General features: G+C 40.1%; 1 protein-coding gene across 1 annotated transcript in view; it reads left to right on the top strand.

Annotated features, from left to right (window-relative positions):
• Nucleotides 1-3,969: 3,969 nt before the first annotated feature.
• The window catches only part of LOC145409857 (major facilitator superfamily domain-containing protein 6-like), a 73,946-nt gene continuing 59,622 nt past the window's right edge, over nt 3,970-18,293 (top strand). Inside the window, exon 1 of the mRNA XM_080280139.1 lies at nt 3,970-4,059. The gene's annotated coding sequence lies outside the window, so the exon portion shown is untranslated. The remainder of the gene's footprint in view (nt 4,060-18,293) is intronic.

The raw sequence follows: 18,293 nt of genomic DNA on the forward strand, positions 1-18,293 counted from the left end.
GACAGATAGATAGATAGACAGATAGATAGCTAGATAGAAAGATAAACAGACAGATAGATAGATAGACAGATGTAGATTCTGCAGTTATACATACTGTACATACATACATACATTGGTAGATTTAGTTCAAGGTAGATTTAGTTCAAGGTAGATTTAGTTCAAGGCAGAATTAGTGCAAGGTAGATTTAGTTCAAGGTAGATGAAGGTGGATTTAGTTCAGAATAGATTTAGTTCAAGGTAGATGAAAGTAGATTTAGTTCAAAGCAGATTTAGTTCAAGGTAGATTTAGTGCAAGGTAGATGAAAGTAGATTTGGTTCAAGGTAGATTTAGTTCAAGGCAGATTTAGTTCAAGGTACATGGAGGTGGATTTAGTTCAAAATAGATGTAGTTTCAGGTAGATGAAAGTAGATTTAGTTCAAGGTAGATTTAGTTCAAAGTAAATTCAATTCAAGGTAGATGAGAGTAGATTTAGTTCAAGGTAGATGAGGGAAGCAGTAGAGGCGACAGGACTTGTGGTGGCCACTGTACAATACACACATTATCGTTTACTAGAGATTAAGCCTTTCAGCACCACAGCGTCGTTTCATTTTATTCCTCAGTCGATTTAATCCTGCTTAGAGGGACTACTTGATGGACGGGGTTGATGCACACTTCATTAAATCCTTCGCCAAGCTGATGTCTTTTTTATAACTGCTTTTTCTTGTCACCTTCAAACGATTCTATTCTGCAAAGGTAAACATAGAGACGGAGGTGTTAGCTATAGTTCCCATTAACCTTTGCACTACGGAGATCCCCTTGTAGAATGGAATAATATCAAGTTGTGGCAAGAAGACTAAAATAACAAGGACACTCTCTGATTGAAATAATAGAAAGAGATGGACAGGATCCAGGAGGGTTAAGGATAAGGCAAACTAAACGGATTCCATTATGAGAACGTTCAAAGGTCAAGGGCACAGGGGAAGGTCAAAAGCCGAGGTCCAGGGGCAACGGCAGTTCATAATTTACATCTTAGCTTATACGTTGCGGAGGTGTTAAGGATCAGGCAAGAAGGAAGGTATTCAGTTTAGAGTATAGTCAGTGGAAGGTCAGTGTCAGAGGGCAGGGTCAAAATTTGACTCGTGTGTCTGTGAGCAAAATAACTACGCCACTTTTGACCTAATCAGGATCAATCTTGGAAGATGAGTTGAGGGTCACCCAAGAGAGTGAGAGGACAATAGGTCAAAGGGTCTGGTAACTGGGCAAAGTCAGTTCAACAGTTTTTTTCCCAGTGGAGACAAACCTTTATGGAAGCCGTCAGTTTCAAACAACGATGACGGTATTCCATTTTACAAACAGTCAAAGTTCAAAGTCACGAGGAAGTTCAAAGCCACAGGAAAGTTCAAAGTCACAAGGAAGTTCAAAGCCACAGGAAAGTTCAAAGTCACAAGGAAGTTCAAAGTCACAGGAAAGTTCAAAGTCACAGGAAAGTTCAAAGCCACAGGAAAGTTCAAAGTCAAATGAAAGTTCAAAGTCACAAGGAAGTTCAAAGCCACAGGAAAGTTCAAAGTCAAATGAAAGTTCAAAGTCAAATGAAAGTTCAAAGTCAAATGAAAGTTCAAAGTCAAAGGAAAGTTCAAAGTCACAAGGAAGTTCAAAGTCACAGGAAAGTTCAAAGCCACAGGAAAGTTCAAAGCCACAGGGAATGACTATTGAATGTCAGTGGACGCAGCCAACGCAAACAGTTCTTGTCTGACCTGCAGCACTGTTGACGGAAGACTTAGAGGTGAAGGAAGGATGAAGTGATTCTATATGGGGAGTAATAGGTCAAATTTGAGTGGCAAGGGACAAGGTGAAATATACGGCATTGAAACCAGCGTGAGTGTTCCTGTGTGTGTGTGTGTGTGTGTGTGTGTGTGTGTGTGTGTGTCTGTCTGTCTGTCTGTCTCTGTCTCCCTCCGTGTGTGTGTGTAATTCACCGGGTCGGTCAGGATCACTTAATGGTCGTGATCGTCAGCTTTTACCCTCCCGGAAGGGAGCTGAGAGCTCATATAGTCCGATCTAAGGGCAAGACTGTGACCTTCACACACGCACACACCCGTCCCCTTGCTCAAGGGGGAAGTAACCACCCACTTCGTCAGTGAAACTTTTCGCAACTTGAGCGAGGCGCGAACTCCCGTCCAAGTTGGCAAGCGAGAACGTTACCACTGCACCAGTGTGTGTGTGTGTGTGTGTGTGTGTGTGTGTGTGTGTGTGTGTGTGTGTGTGTGTGTGTCTCTCTCTCTCTCTCTCTCTCCAACTGGTAAACACTGTCATTTATGTCTTGAGTCATTAAATACCTGGTACTGGACCCGGGGATCGTGCTGCTGAGTATAATGAGAGAGAGAGAGAGAGAGAGAGAGAGAGAGAGAGAGAGAAGGGGTGGTGGGTTGCACATTTACAGTCCGTTGTCCTTTCCTTCAGTGATGCAACGAACAAACGATTTTATTCAGCAAAAAATGATTAGTAGTTTTGATGGTGATGGTGGTATTTAATTTGCTTTTGATATACCTGTCAGTTTACATACCTCATTATTAATTGAGTCTATCTATCTATCTATCTATAACATCATAATGCTAACAAGAAGGAACAATCCAGGAGTCCAACACCTTCCTTTACAAATCACATAAGGATGCTACAGTTTCCTTTGCCCTGTCAACCTGATTTTCAACCCAGTGCTTTCAAAGTCAAATCAAACAACTGCACTCTTGCCTGACCCTTAACACTTCCACCAGTTTTCTTCCCTTTCAAAGTCAAATCAAACAACTTCATTCTTGCCTGACCCTCAACACTTCCACCAACTTTCTTCCCAATCGGTTCTGACCTGCTCAGACTGACCCGCCTTGTAACCTTGATTTTAAGCCTTTTCCTGTGACCTTGGCTGTCCTCAAAATTTAATTCCTTTTTTTTTAATTACTCTCAGCCCGTGCACCAAGTTTGGTCTAAGAAAAAAAAAAAATGCTTTAGCTGGTCTTGCTAGGTCACGCTTTGATCTTCCCGCGTGACCTTGACCTATGATGTATTGTTCTCCCTCCTCCCCCTCCCCCCCAAAAAAAAAGAAATCGCATGGGAGGTCCCTCTACCTTACCACCAAGTGTGATTATAACCAGAGGCAAACTTTTTGATATATTTTGTACACACACACACACACACACACACACACACACACACACACACACACACACACGTCATCAAAACAGCACCCGCTCATGCTTCGCGAGTGTAATGGTGATGATGACGGTGATGTATGAGCAAGGGATGGGATTTTAATTACTTTGATGAATGAAGACAATACTGATAATGACTCTAATGTTGAACTTTGATATCTTTTCTGACAGATGGCATGTGGGACGGACAGCGAGGACGAGAGAGAAGCAGCACCTGAGAGCAGTGCAGAATATGCAGTTGATACTGAAAGAACAGACACAGAAACATAGAAAGTGGAGAATACGCCGAAACTGATAATAAATTTCAAAACAACACCAAAAATATGAGCCAGGAAGATGGGAAATATACACCTGTAAACGACAGTGGGAGTACGAACAATAATAAACCCACGGACGAAAATGTAAATAAGTTTGAAAGTGGCGCGAACAAGATGGAAAATACGGACAGTATCGAGAACAAAGAAGTGAACAGGACCTTCTTGACAGACGATGGGAAAAATGTTGAACTTGGAAAGGACAGTAACAGCAAGATCATGAATGGACCCATGGAAGAGGAAGTAAAAAAGATTGGAAATGGCCGTGACTCAAAAGAAAACGTTGGCAAAATAGGAAATAGCCTGAAGAGTACCGAACGTGGAATTGACGTACAAATGTTTGCAAATGGAGATGAAGGGGCGATGAGAGAGGTTGGCAAGAAGACTGAGGAAGGGAGGAAGAATGGGGGATGTGTTAAAGATGAAGAAGTGAGGATTGAGGAGGGGACAGAGACGAGAATGTGTGGGAGAAGGACGCCGTTATGGGTGACCCGAGTACGTAAGGATCTCGTAAAGAAGCAGTTTATACCCATCAAGGTGCTGTTCTTCCTGCTGTTTGGAGGTACATGAGAACTGCTCATGCATTTTGTTCACTTTTTTTCACTGGGAAGCACTGGTGGCAAGTGGTGGCAACCATCATCCACTCACTTGATATGGTGCTGCCTACTTCTTTCAACTTTATCGTTCTTTTTCTGTCTGCCCTCCTCTCTTCAAATTTCTCCCATCCTCCCTATTATTTTTTGCTACTTTCCTCTTCGGGTGACTCTACATTGACTGAATCCAAATGGTTTCCTTTAACCCAGGAAACCATTAATAACACTGGGTAGCAACCATGTAGCCAAATAACGGGGTGATATTGAGCCATTTATTTTGTCTCTGTTAGCTGTGTGGAGAGACGCAAATGTCGCGTCCATCGGGAACCAAATCTTCACACTCCTCACCGCGCCTCGGTGTCTGCTGCTGAACATCGGTTCACTGCACAGGACAGCCCTGCGGGGGTGGTTGTTCGCCTGAGGTTGATGGGCCTGTTCTGTCAGACAGACCGGGACTGATCAACAACAACTAGGAAACAATACGTTTATTATTTATTCATTGGAAATAAGTTAATACTTCATTAGAAAACAGTACAGTTGTCTCTGCCTAACATAACTTGGCTGTTCACTAGAAGGCAGTACATTTATCGTCAACTTATTACCTTTTATTACCAGGAAGCAGGTCATTTTTTTCTTTTTTATGTGTACGACTCTGGGCATAGGCTTTACAACCTGCTCCCAAGGCCCAGTAGTCCTCCTACATACCATACACCTCTACATTTCACCAAGTATTTGTCATTTATTTCACTAGAAACCATCCATGAAATATGTTTATCACTTACTATTAATACACGGCACTAGAAAGGTTATGCTCGTCAAGGTGCTCTGCATGCTGTTGTTTATTGGTCCAATACGTGTAACATCAGTAATGCTAAGCTGTATCATATCCTGCGTTGCCATACTACCATTAGCATCATCTGTTTTCATCACCATCCCCTTTTATCAGCGTTACTCTATACCTTTACCCCTCTATGTGCCTCCACCCACCAATGATAGTGGAGAATTAAGTGGTTGGTCTGTCCATCTCGTTCACGCGTTTGTAAAACTCTTCTTAGTGCGATATCTCCTGAACCCCTTAAGGATTTCCACCAGACTTATGTTAGTGCTGCAGTGTGGGATGATGAATTGATTAGGTCAGCTAGGTCAAGGGTTCAATGGTCAAGGTCATGTGGGGTCGACTTTGATGGTGCGAATAGTGTCTCTGGTGATGCAAACACTATATTTTCAAGGTTTAGAGGTATTAACCCAAATATTCAGTTCATCTCATGCACTCGTCACAGTTTAGCCTTGTGTGCTGAAAAAACGTTCAGTATTCTGCCTGCTCCTTTGCTCTATCTAATTTCTGAAATACTCCACTGGTTCCATTTAAGGTCTTTGTACTGACCAGATTACAAGAAAATCTATGTCATTACGAACTGTGGATATGAATATAATGAGAAGTTTGCAGCTCCAAGAGCCACACGATGCCTTGTGCAAGGTAAATAAATATTTTTTATATTTACCCAGTAGGATGAGCTAAAGGCATATTTCTGCTGTATTGATAACAAAAACTGTACTGCCCGAACACTGAGCAATGTGCTCCTTGATGAAGTTAATAAGATGTACATTACCTTTGTCTGTCCACTTATTAAAACTGAAACTCTAAATGCTGCTTTCCAGGCATCAAAGCCTGATCCCACAAAGTAATTTCAAGAACCTGAAGAGTAAAGAGACTTTCTGCTTCAAAAAAAATGCATGGATTTTCGCCAGCGGCAACTGCCTTGGTGATTAAGTGACTAAGCTTGGAGACAAATTTGAACATGACTTGAAGTCCAGCAACACTGGTAATCAGAGGATGATTACAATCCAGCAATGCTGCTATGATTTTATCCTTGAGGCAGGAAAACAGATAAAAGAATTGAGAAGCCACTTGTGAAGATGAATTACATGAAATATCTCAGCCCTAAGAAATGTCTCAGCCAAATGAAACCACGATTTAGCAATCGTCCCTTGGAAAAATTGACAAGAGAAGAAAATTTCTATGTACAAAAAGTTGCAAACCAGTATGATCACATCTCAGTGAAAATGAACTGCCATGAAGAATTCCCTGACTCAGAAATATCAACAGACCCTGTAAAGTTTAGGACATTTCTTTCAAATTAGGACAGTGTAATAGGAGAAAAATGTTACCTAGAGTTGGCAGCTATTACAGTGAACTCACGCTGTATTCTTTAAGTACAGCCTTCTTTGAACGGGTATTTCCTTGATGATACAAATGCAAAAGCCAATGCAAGAAACAAATTAAGCACGTGTTACCTTGAGGCAATTCTAAGAGTCAGAACACGCCTACACGACAATGAAATCTGCTGCCGTAACTTTGTACTTAGTGAAAAAATGCAAGCACGTTTCTCAAGCAAGATTTACGAGGATCTGGAAGGGAAAACATCAGTCGAGGCAGCATGTAGAGAGGACCATGCAAGCCCCTCAACTCCCACTGATGCAGACGAAATCGGTGAAGGGGATTCTTTTGACCAGATGTTGTCAATCAGTTATTCGACTATAGGTATGTGTGATTTTTGTTTCTAATCTATTAATCTCTCTCTCTCTCTCTCTCTCTCTCTCTCTCTCTCTCTCTCTCTCTCTCTTTCTCTTTCTCTCAAATGTCCTGGTTTTTACGATGCATCTGTCCTTTTTTACGCAAAGACGTCTGGCAACCTCGGCCAAGGATATCTGTGTTTGTCATGATCACGCTATGAGTGGGAGTGTAACCCTTCCGGCCTTCGTAGTCACGCTTGCTTTTTTTTTTTTTTTTTTCAACTTCTTCTTTAGTTCTCTTTATTGACTGTTTTGCTTTTGACCACCAGCCTTCCGTCTTCATTTTATGAAACTGTCCTGTAGATTCGATTATATGTTGGAATTTCACCACCAGTAAAAAAAAAAAAAAAAAAAAAAAAAAAAAAAACTTTTCTATCTATCTATCAATTGCCAGACGCCTTAATCCCGAAAGGGGTGGCCACAAACAAATCGCCTCCATGTCGCCCTGTCCCCCGCCATTTCACAGTCCTACTCACAGCTCACACACCCCTCTGTCATATACCTCTCCACTCCATCCCTCCATCTCATCCTTGGCCCTTAAATTGGCGTAAAATTACCTTATCTCCATTTTGAAGGCCGAGTTGTAAATATGTAGGCTGTGGACACTAAACTATGATGCTAGTCAGAAAGAAGTGCCAAGGAAATAGTGTGGAAACCTTGTGTTATCCTTTTCTTCCATTGGACTACGTGGAATATGCTGCAAATGAACGAAGGTCCAGTACAGGTTGAGGTAAAAGAGTATGGTTGCTCCCCAGTAATGTCACCTTTTCACTCAATTCAATGGACACTCTTCTCTGGTGCATTCTACTATTTCACTGTTTGCTCACAGGCCCACGGCTTTGTTTTCCCGCCTGAATTTCATCTCGTATATTTATATCAGATAGAGCCAGGATTCCGGAGGCTTGAATGATGAGTGAATGGAAGAGAGGCCTACTGGACTGGGCAAACCTGGGCTGTCTGGACGTTGCTACTCCTCACCCTGCCTTAGGGTGGGAGAAGAGGTCCGGATAACGATGATGATGATATTTATATGTGCATAAGAATACACTTTGATATGCTTATTATCGTGATTTAATGACACTCGTGAAGTGGACATGATTTTTAACTGTAGATTTTATTTTATGCAACTCTTCTTCCTCAGTATTGTTGATTTGGTGTGTAAAACAAGTATTACGCAAGTTTCTCCGCAATTTAACCCTGAAACCGTCGAGCGATCGGCTGTGCGTTTCATATTCTTTTGTGCCGCTAAGCCTCAGCTTCAGTATACTGTGGTTTCCTCTTACCTAATGCGAGATATACACGGTAACAACATTTATTTATTACTTTTTTAAACCTAAAGTACTGGCATTATCGGATAAGTATGTATGGAGCTACAGAACGTCGTGAAATTTTTTGGCCTATCAGATGAAGCCAGGATTCCGTGGGCTTGAATGATGAGTGAATGGAAGCGTGGCCTATTGAACTGGACAAACTTTGGCTGTCTGGGCGCTGCTACTCCTTACTCCGCCCTAGGGTGGGAAAGGAGGTCCGGATGATGATGATGATGATGGTGATTATTCTTCCTTGTGTGCATTACAGGTAATACAACAAAGGTGTGGCAGTTGCCGGGTACCACTTTCTGAGTGACAGTTACTGGGAATCGGATCATTTCTCTGGGCGATTGTACCCTCAGTATTCAAAGTAAGAAAGCACGTGCATTGGCTTTTGTTCAGATATAGCCAGTCACAAGCCATCAGTTTGTGGAGATCTGCTCCTGTGTCCCATACGAGATCTGCTGTTGAGTCAACTTTTATTTTTTATTATTATTATTAAAATTTTATTTAGGGTGTGCTGTTTCTTCACCTATGAATCTTTGTTTTTAATAATGGGCCACCACATTATACTTCCAACTCGTTCAGGTTGTAATTTGTGTCACGTTATCTTCCCATTTGCGTATTGCCCATTTCTGAACTCGTAACCTTCATTCTGCTCTCTGTTGGTGTAGATGCTCGTTCGTTGTTACTGGGCTGCATTTGTACTGAACCATGGATGATACTCCTCATCAGATGCAGCTTTACATCCAGTACCGACCCAGAGTTGATTAGTTGGCTTAGATGAGAACATTTTAAAGGCTTGTTGTAGACCGGTCCAGTCTGTATAACCCCCTACCATACAAAGCGATCATGATTTTTTTTCTTCTCAAGTTCTGATTTGGCGATTACTGCTTGCTGGTCACATGAAGCCACATTGCCTGGAGGAGAGCACTTTATTATACATGATTTTCCAGATTATATGCCACCATAAGATTATTAGAAGTCTCCAGCCATCAGCATATACTGAAAACTGTTGCTTAGCGAACCCTGATCCAAATCATTCCTAAAAACTCAAGTGGATTCCTTGTGCTACTTTTTTTCCTTTTTTAATGCAAGAAAGAAGGAACCAAAGGCCAGGAGCCCGCAAACCGTTCCTTCCAAGAAAAAACAAAAACAATACAAAAGAGAGCCAAATCAAGATCCGTTCATATCGAGATGCCTGGACACACTGCGTTTGAAGGACTGGAAATCATAGGAAGTAGGAAATACAGTCAGAGGGAAACAGTTACAGAGTTGACCTGTTGCATAAATGAAGGACTGGGAGAAACGGTTAACTCTTGCATTAGAGAGTTGGACAGAAAAGGGCTGAGAATTTGTTGCCTGCATTTTTACTGAACCAAGGATGCAGCTTTACATCCTGTACCGACCCAAAGTTGATCAGTTGGCAGAGATGAGACAACTTTATAAGGGCGTGTTGTAGACCGGTGGCATACACCTCACCGTCCACGTTGCCCATCAGCATCGGTCGGTTTGAACATTATTATCTCCACTGCATCAGGAATTGGATGGTAAGGGGTCTGGATATCTAGGTTCTCCTTATTACCCATGGCTGTCCCACCAACTTAAGTGTTCAGATCTCTTTTCAATGTGTTTGGCACATAATTAAAATCCCACTGAAAGTAATATAATTTAAAAAAAAAAAAAAAACTTGTTCTAGGTAACTTCCTCCTCTCCCAGGGGACACAAAGCCTAAAACATTTACCCTTCATAGGGGACACAAGAAGAAGAAGTCACAATAAGCATCATTATTCCTTCGTAGGAGGGCTGCGTGTGTTAGGCTTTGTGTCCCTTGGGGGAGGAGATTAGTCTGGAGCCATTAGGTGACCGAGGCCGATGCATGCAAGCATGTTGGAGTCTTAATAAACGATACGATACAGTTCGGTACTTTCAGTTGAATCTTAATTATGTGCCTAACACGTAATGTAACAGGATTTCTAGCATTGTCTCCTGGGACACTGTCATCTAAGAAAATTCCATTTCAAACTACATCTGCCCTGCGTAACAAATCTATGTTTGCACTCACCCACTTCAATGTGAAAACTCTCACATTATCATATATGATCAGCAATTCCTTATGTTTGTGCTGTCTTGTATATCCTGTTTTTTGCCCAGCATTTTGGCTGGATACGGCTGTGCTGTACAGTTGGCCTCAAAAGCCGTGTCGCCTTTTCTGCCTTTCTCTCCATGCACTTTGAAAATCAGCGTGGCGAATCTGCAACAACACACGATTCAGTGTCAGTTCCTGCAGATTCACCACACTGATTTTCAAAGTCCATGTAGAGAAAAAGATGAGAGGCGACAGTACTTTTGATGGTGACTGCTGATATTGCAGAATGATGTAGTTGCTTGGATGTTGTGGTGGTGTCAGAGAATGATGTAGTTGCTTGGATGTTGTGGTGGTGTCAGAGAATGATGTAGTTGCTTGGATGCTGTGGTGGTGTCAGAGAATGATGTAGGTGCTTGGATGTTGTGGTGGTGTCAGAGAATGATGTAGTTGCCTGGATGCTGTGGTGGTGTCAGGTACTGTTGTCTGGTGTCTTGAGTGCACTGCCCCACTGCAGTGTCAGTTTTGGCTGTCCCTGATCAGAAGTCTTCGTTGTACAGTTTCGTGCGTCGTGATACATCCCATAACAATATTCACAGTGTTACAGTCTTGGGACCTGATCCTGCATGTGGCCAAAGCCATGACACGTGTACTACTTGACTCATACAGAGGAGTAGTGCTTCCGACTGCTGTATATTAGCCCAGTGTCAGTATCGGTAAACACAACTTTGTTGGGTTATATCATCGTAGAGGATCTCTTCGTTGTGCTACTGTCACCTGTTTGTACTATTGTGGCGAGATAGAGTCATTCGCCCTGAAGACTGGAAAGTGGAAGTCGGTGCTGCTAACAAAGTACTGTACTACGTTAGAAGAATCTTACCTCTTTCTATTCAGTAGTTTGATGTGGCTGGAATCACTCTCTTTGTCTCGACTCGGCTCTAATCGCTCCCATTCCCATCGTTTTAGTCTATACTACCTAAATGCAGAATTACAGAATGTGAAATCGGCTCTAAGTAGATAGATAGATAGATAGATATAGATAAATAGGTAAATAGATAGAGATAGATAGATAGACAGATAGATCGATAGATAGATATAGATAGATTGACAGATATAGATAGGTTTATATACCGTATTTATACCTATATCTTTATCTGTATATATCTATATCTATATCTATATCTATATCTAAATCTGTATATCTATCTATCTATACCTATATCTATATCTGTCTATCTATCTATCTATCTGTGTGTGTGTGTGTGTGTGTGTGTGTGTGTGTGTGTGTGTGTGTGTGTGTGTGTGTGTGTGATAGAACACAAATATGTCCATACTTGTTCTAAAGTCACAGTCTGGTAGCATACTGGACGTAGTGTAAATCTGATAACATTACATCCGTATCATTCATTCAGTCACTCCATCACAACCTCTGTCAGCAACAGAATCACTCACTTGTGCAACTACTACTAGCATTCAATAGCACCGTCAATAGCACTCACTGAACCACTAACTTGTTCTGTTTTCACTGTTCATAGATAGACAGACAGAGACAGAGGGATATAGATACGGATGGATTGATTAATTCGTGTTGATGGAAAGTTGAATGAAGAAATAGTTTGAGACAGACATAGATAGAGAGATATAAAGTGATTAGTAAACACAGATATCACCTACTGTACATATATCTACATAAAGACCATTTTGACCAACACTACTCATTAACCAATCAGTTACTTTAGCACTACACTGTACTTATCGGCAACACTTCTAAATTATTATTATCCACGTCTCGTTTGACTGTCGCCTTCATGACTTAGTGTGTTATCCAAAGGTAATTTCAGGCGTGGTTTAAACGCTATCTGAAAATACTGGGACAAGTCCTTAAAGTATATTCTCGGAGAAGGTAAATTGCTACTGTTCCAACTTTGCCGTTTCAAACCCAACACCGTCATTCTGTACACTTGGCCACTTTATGTCCAGAAAACTAACATCACCACCATAAGCCTTTGCTAATTTCATAGCCTCTTGACACATGTGACACCTTATACCAAGTGACTCCTGTGCATCAACAATTGACGCAGATGTACTAAAATAACTTTGAACACGAGAAAAATTTTTGACATCTGATTTTTTTTACTCAAGCTGTTACTCAAGAAACCCCTTCCAGTTGCCACCTCAGGCCCCACCTTTGCTTAAAAACTGATTAACATGGCGACGACCACTCCCTCACCTGTTGACTAATTATGGAGATACTGAGGGTGTAACAACTTGGCCATGTAACAACTATACTCATTTTTTTTTACTTTAATCGAGGCGAAGATGCACTTGACAGGCTGGTGATGATTGGCTGAATGCAACATGTCCGAATAACATTTACTAACCCAAATTTCCCCTTCAGATGTATGTTGTCAATTAATAATGCTGACGAGTAAAGAGATTAGGAAGTACTGTTGCCTTCAGCCAGTCATCACCGACGTATCAAGTGCATCTTTACCTCGATAAAAAATATAAAAAATGAGTTTAGACCCGATCTGCCCTACATCACCTCCTCTGACTTACATTCTTTTGCAAAGAGAGGATTGCTATTATTCTCCGCCCATAGATAAAAAATTCCACCTAACAGTTCACCTTTTTCTACTGGTCACTTTCTTCCTCTGGCTAATATTCCTAAGCTAAGAATACTCTGATATGTTTGTGTGCCCTGACATGGTTCTCTCTGGCATGATGCGTCAGGGAGGAAGGTGACACACAAGCCCTAAGCGTGAGGTAGATGCAGTTGAATAGTAAGTGAACTTGACCTTGACTGTGCAGATCGGCTCTTTTGATCCTAACTTTCTCATTGTCCACTGTGCAGTCTGGCTAAAAGTGTGTGTTCAGCTTCTCCGCTACGTCTACTTCACACTTAAGCATGTCCATCACTTTCCTCCCTAATGCCTGATATGTAAGAGAAATGTCTATGGGAAGAGAAACAAACCAAGCCACTCTCACCCAAGAAATATCAGCCGAGGAAAGTGACAAGCAGAGGAGGTGACACGTCCTTGTGTGTCTATGGGAGGGGAAAAAACATCTCTTACTCCATGAATACAAGCCAGTGGAGGGAAATGATGTACAGGAGAGTGAAAACATTAGGTACATTTTGTGTCTATGGACAGAGGAACATACCAGGTCTCTCTCAGGCTTTGAATATTAGGCAGAGGCAAATGACAGGCACAAGAAGGGAAACATTAGGCGAAATTTTATCCCCATCTGTGCACCACCTCTCTGGACACCCTGACAAATCTCCTGTTCCAAATACACACACACACACACACACAGAGGGAGTCAAAGGAGGCAGACGTGCGACATTGGCGCTCCGTACTGAACCAACACGGCCAGTGGCATTATCTAAATTAGTATCTTTATATGAGTCAAGTTCTGTACCAGGTTAGACTAAATGATTTTTCATTATTAAAAGAAAAAAAAATATTAAGTTTAAACAAGACTTGTTCAAATTGAAAAGAGAACTAAGACGTAAGAATGCGCTTAGTCAGCTGAGATTTGTTTACACTACAGCTGCACGGTGAATGTAAGTACATACTCTGTACTCTTAGTATTGCAAAATGGATACATACTTTGGTAAAGCAAATTTGGAAAAGAAAAGGGATAAAGGTAGAAAGCAAAATGATGATTTCTGTCAAGAACTGGTTGAAGTGGAGACTCACAATAGACTGGATGAACGTGTACACAAACTAGAAATGGCTTTCAAAAATGAAATTGATGAAATAAAGAAGCAGATGCACTTGCAAAAGGAAGAAATAGAAAAACTAGGAAGGGAGGCCAACAAGAAAGACACAACTACCAGTGAACTAACAGTGGAATTTAGTACAGTTAGGAAGAAAATGAGTGAAATGGCAAGTACAGTAGTCAATCACGAGAGTGTTATGGAAGAGTTAAAAAATGTCACAGAAACAATTAGACAAGTAAGCAGTCTGATAGACCAAAGCAGTGATATTGAGGAGAAGATAACACAGGTGAATGAAGCTGTGCAAAGCTACAAAAATGATGTGGAAACCACGTATGCTGAAATGGTGAAAATAAAGAAAGACTTAGAAACAAGGGTGGAGGAAAAAAGCATTAAACGGGAAGCGAAATGAATAATCCAAAACAATCCAAAGTTAGTCAGAGATTCAGTAGATATAAACAAATCTATAGTAATCACTAGTATAGAAGAGGAAGAAGTAAAAAACAAGATCACAAGAGACAAAAAGGAGATGGCAAATGTAATGAGCTTACTGAAAGAAGTATCAGAGGAAATCTGTAGTAAAGACATAGAGGAACACAAAAGGTTAGGGAAATACGAGAAAAGCAGGACAAGACCTCTAAAGGTGACTTTCCAGAGTGTAAACACTGTGGAAGAGATACTAAAAAATGCAAAGAATCTTATGGAAAAAGAGGAGTTCAAAAATGTATGGATAAAAAGATGCCTAACACAAGAGGAACTGGAATTACTGAAAGAGAAAAGGGAGGAAGCAAAAACAAAAAATGAGGGAAGATCAGAAGAGGAGAAGAAGAAATTTTTTTACAAAGTAATAGGATTGCAGATACGAAAGTGGTACACAAACAGGATGGAATAAAAAGGAGGAAGGTAGTAAAACCATGTCATGATAAGTATATAAACAAGATGATAAAGTTGATGTACTCAAATGTGGATGGAATGGTATCAAAATTACTAGAGATGAATGATTATGTCAGAGAAAATGAACCACAAATAATATGCCTAACTGAAACAAAATTAAAACCAAGGATATCCAATGACATACTAAACATAGAGGAATACAATATATGGAGAAGAGACAGAAATTTAAAAAAAGGAGGAGGAATTATAACATTACCTAAGAAAAATCTAAACGTCAATGAAATAAAACTAGATATACCATCACATGTAGAACTGATTGCAGTAGAGATCAACACATCTGAAGGGAAAGTAATTGTAGCCAATTTGTACATGCCACCCAGATCAAACACATGGGAAAGAGACGAATATGAGGACCTGGCAGATAGTACAATTCAGAGTTTAAGATCATTACTACATAAAATGGAAGAGAAATCGGAAAGAATTATACTAACTGGAGATTTTAATACAAATATAAATTGGAATACTCTAGATATAATTAGCCAAGAAAGCTGTTGGGACCAAAAGCTCCTGGATCTCGTGCAAGAGTTTTTCCTAACGCAACATGTGAGGGAAACCACCAGAAAAAGAGGACTCGAGGGACCTTTTGTGCTAGATCTAATATTTACTAGGCAAGAAAATGATATTGACAGTTTAATATATCACCCTTCACTCGACAAAAGCGATCATGCAGTAATAAATTACAACTTCAGGATACCATATGACATAGTTAAAAGCAATGAAAGTTACAAAAAGAGCCTAAACTATAAAAAGGGAAATTATCAAGACCTAAAGAAGTATTTCTTAGAGGTTGATTGGGAAAATGAGCTTAGAGGACAAGATTTAAATGCTGTATATAAAAAATTCTGTGAATTTTATGAAATATGGTTCCAGAAGTACATCCCACAGCACAAAGAAGCAGATAAGAAAATACAGAAATGGTTCAATACAGAATGTAAACAATCAAAAGAAAGAAGAGATTTGTTGTGGAATAGATACAGAAGACATAACAGTGAAAGGGCGTATAATAATTACAAACAGGCAAGAAACGATTATACAAGAATAATTAGGGAAGCCCAAAAAAAACATTTTGAGGAGGATATAATAAATAAAAGTAGTGATCAACCAAAGTTGTTTTACAGCTACATCAGAAGCAAAACCAAAGTAAAAGATATAATACAATCCATTACGGACGAGGGAATCACTTATACACAAGAGAAAGATATTTGTGAAGCACTAAATAAGAGTTTCCAATTAGTTTTTACAGAAGAAAAATTTTTGAGAGGGACTATGTGAAACATGCATGTCCACACATACTACCAGATATACAAATAGCAGAAAAAGTAATACAGGAGGAGTTAAGTAAATTAGACAGAGGAAAAGCAAGTGGTCCTGATGAAATTTCATGTTTGGTACTACAAGAATGTGCAAAGGAGTTAAGTAAACCATTATTTTAAATTTTTAAGAAATCCTTGAGTCAAGGTAAACTACTTGATATTTGGAAAAAAGCAAATATTGTCCCCTTATTCAAGAAAGGAAATTGACAAAATCCACTCAACTACCGACCAGTGTCACTGACCAGTGTTGTAAGCAAGGTATTAGAAAAGCTTATAAGAAAAGCTTGGGTAAATCATGTAGAAGAACACAGTATGATAACAGAAAGACAGTTTGGTTTCAGAAAAGGAAAATCATGTGTTACTAATCTGTTGAGCTACTATGACAAAGTAACAAACACAATACAGGAAAGAGAAAGATGGGTGGACAGTATCTATTTAGATTTCAAGAAAGCTTTTGACACAGTACCACACCAAAGACTTTTATGGAAACTGTACCATCAAGGAGGAATTCGAGGCAAACTATTTTGTCGGATGCAAGATTTTCTCATAAAAAGAGAAATGAGAACAGTACTAAGAGGAAACTACTCATCATGGAAAGAAGTGACTAGTGGAGTACCACAGACTTCAGTGCTGGCACCAATCATGTTTTTAGTGTATATAAATGATATAAACAGTAACACTGGAAATGAGAGCTATCTGAATATGTTTGCAGATGATGCAAAAATACAAAGGAGAATTACTAACATAGACTCTTGTAAAGAGCTACAAGAAGAATTAAATAAACTTTATGAATGGAGTAATACATGGCAAATAGAAATTAGTGTGGACAAGTGTCATGTAATCAAGTTTGGTAAAAGTGGAAAAAGACCTGATTGGGATTATAAGTTAGGAAATAAAACCCTATACACATCAGAAAGAGAGAAGGACCTAAGTGTGATTATCAATAACAGACTATCTCCGGCTGACCACATCAGCGAGAAGGTACGGAACATGTATACACTGCTTGCAAATATGAGAATAGCATTCACATACATAAATGAAGACATGCTAAGAAGGATAATAACATCATTCATTAGACCAACTCTGGAATATGTATCAGTAGTCTGGAGTCATCTCAAAAAACACATAGACAAGATTGAAAAAGTTCAAAAGGCCGCTACAAGATGGATACCAAACTTAAGGGACCTAAGCTACGGAGAAAGACTAAATAAACTGAATCTACCAACACTACAGAAGAGAAGGAAAAGAGGTGACATGATAATGCTATATAAGTGCATATCAGGGAAGGAGAAAATAGACATAAATGATTACTTAACAAATGGAGAAGCATCAGCAAGAGGACACTGCAAAACACTGCATAAGAAGAGAGGTGATAAAGACGTAAGGAAATTCAGTTTCCCAAACATAGCAATTGATCAATGGAATGCACTACCGAATGAAATAGTGTGTGCCAAAACAATTTAAGACACGGGACAGTACGAGCTTGACTCATTCCTGTAAAGATACAATTAGGTAAGAATTAGGTAAGAACACACACACACACACACACACACACACACACACACACACACACACACACACACACACACACACACACTCAGACACACACACACACACACACACACACACACACACACACACACACACACACACACTCACACACACACACACACACACACACACACAGAAAGTTGGTTGAATTCTCTCCTTTCCTGACCATAAATTAATATAAGCTCGTTGTTGTAGGCTGCGTTTCATCTTTCCCTTAACGACTTATTCAGCATATCACACCTTAACTTTCTCATTTATGTTAGTTATACAATTTTAATATGGATTTACTTTACATGGATAGCATCAAAAGAATATCAAGGTGTAAACTGCAGAATAAATCGGTCAGAAAGAGGGGCTACACACTTTTCCAAACCATCCAAAATGCGGCCGATACTGCTATCTATCTATCTATTGCCAGACTCCTTAATCCCTTATATGGGGTGGCCACAAACAAATCGCCTCCACGTCACCCTGTCCCTCGCCATTTCACTGCCCTGCTCCCAATTCACACACCCCTCTCTCATTTACCTTTCCATTCCATCCCTCCATCTCATCCTTGGCCTTCCCCTCCCTGTCTCCCCCTCCACGTCAATCATATACACTCTCCTCATCAGTCTCTCACTCTCCTGCCTGACATAAAACTAAAGGCCAGTTCTATGAGCTTTGAGGATTTCGTAAACCCTCTTCTTCAACG

The sequence above is a fragment of the Coenobita brevimanus genome, chromosome 83 (genome assembly GCF_032717465.1).
Source record: "Coenobita brevimanus isolate Jiangsu-jjx chromosome 83, ASM3271746v2, whole genome shotgun sequence".
NCBI lineage: Eukaryota > Metazoa > Arthropoda > Malacostraca > Decapoda > Coenobitidae > Coenobita > Coenobita brevimanus.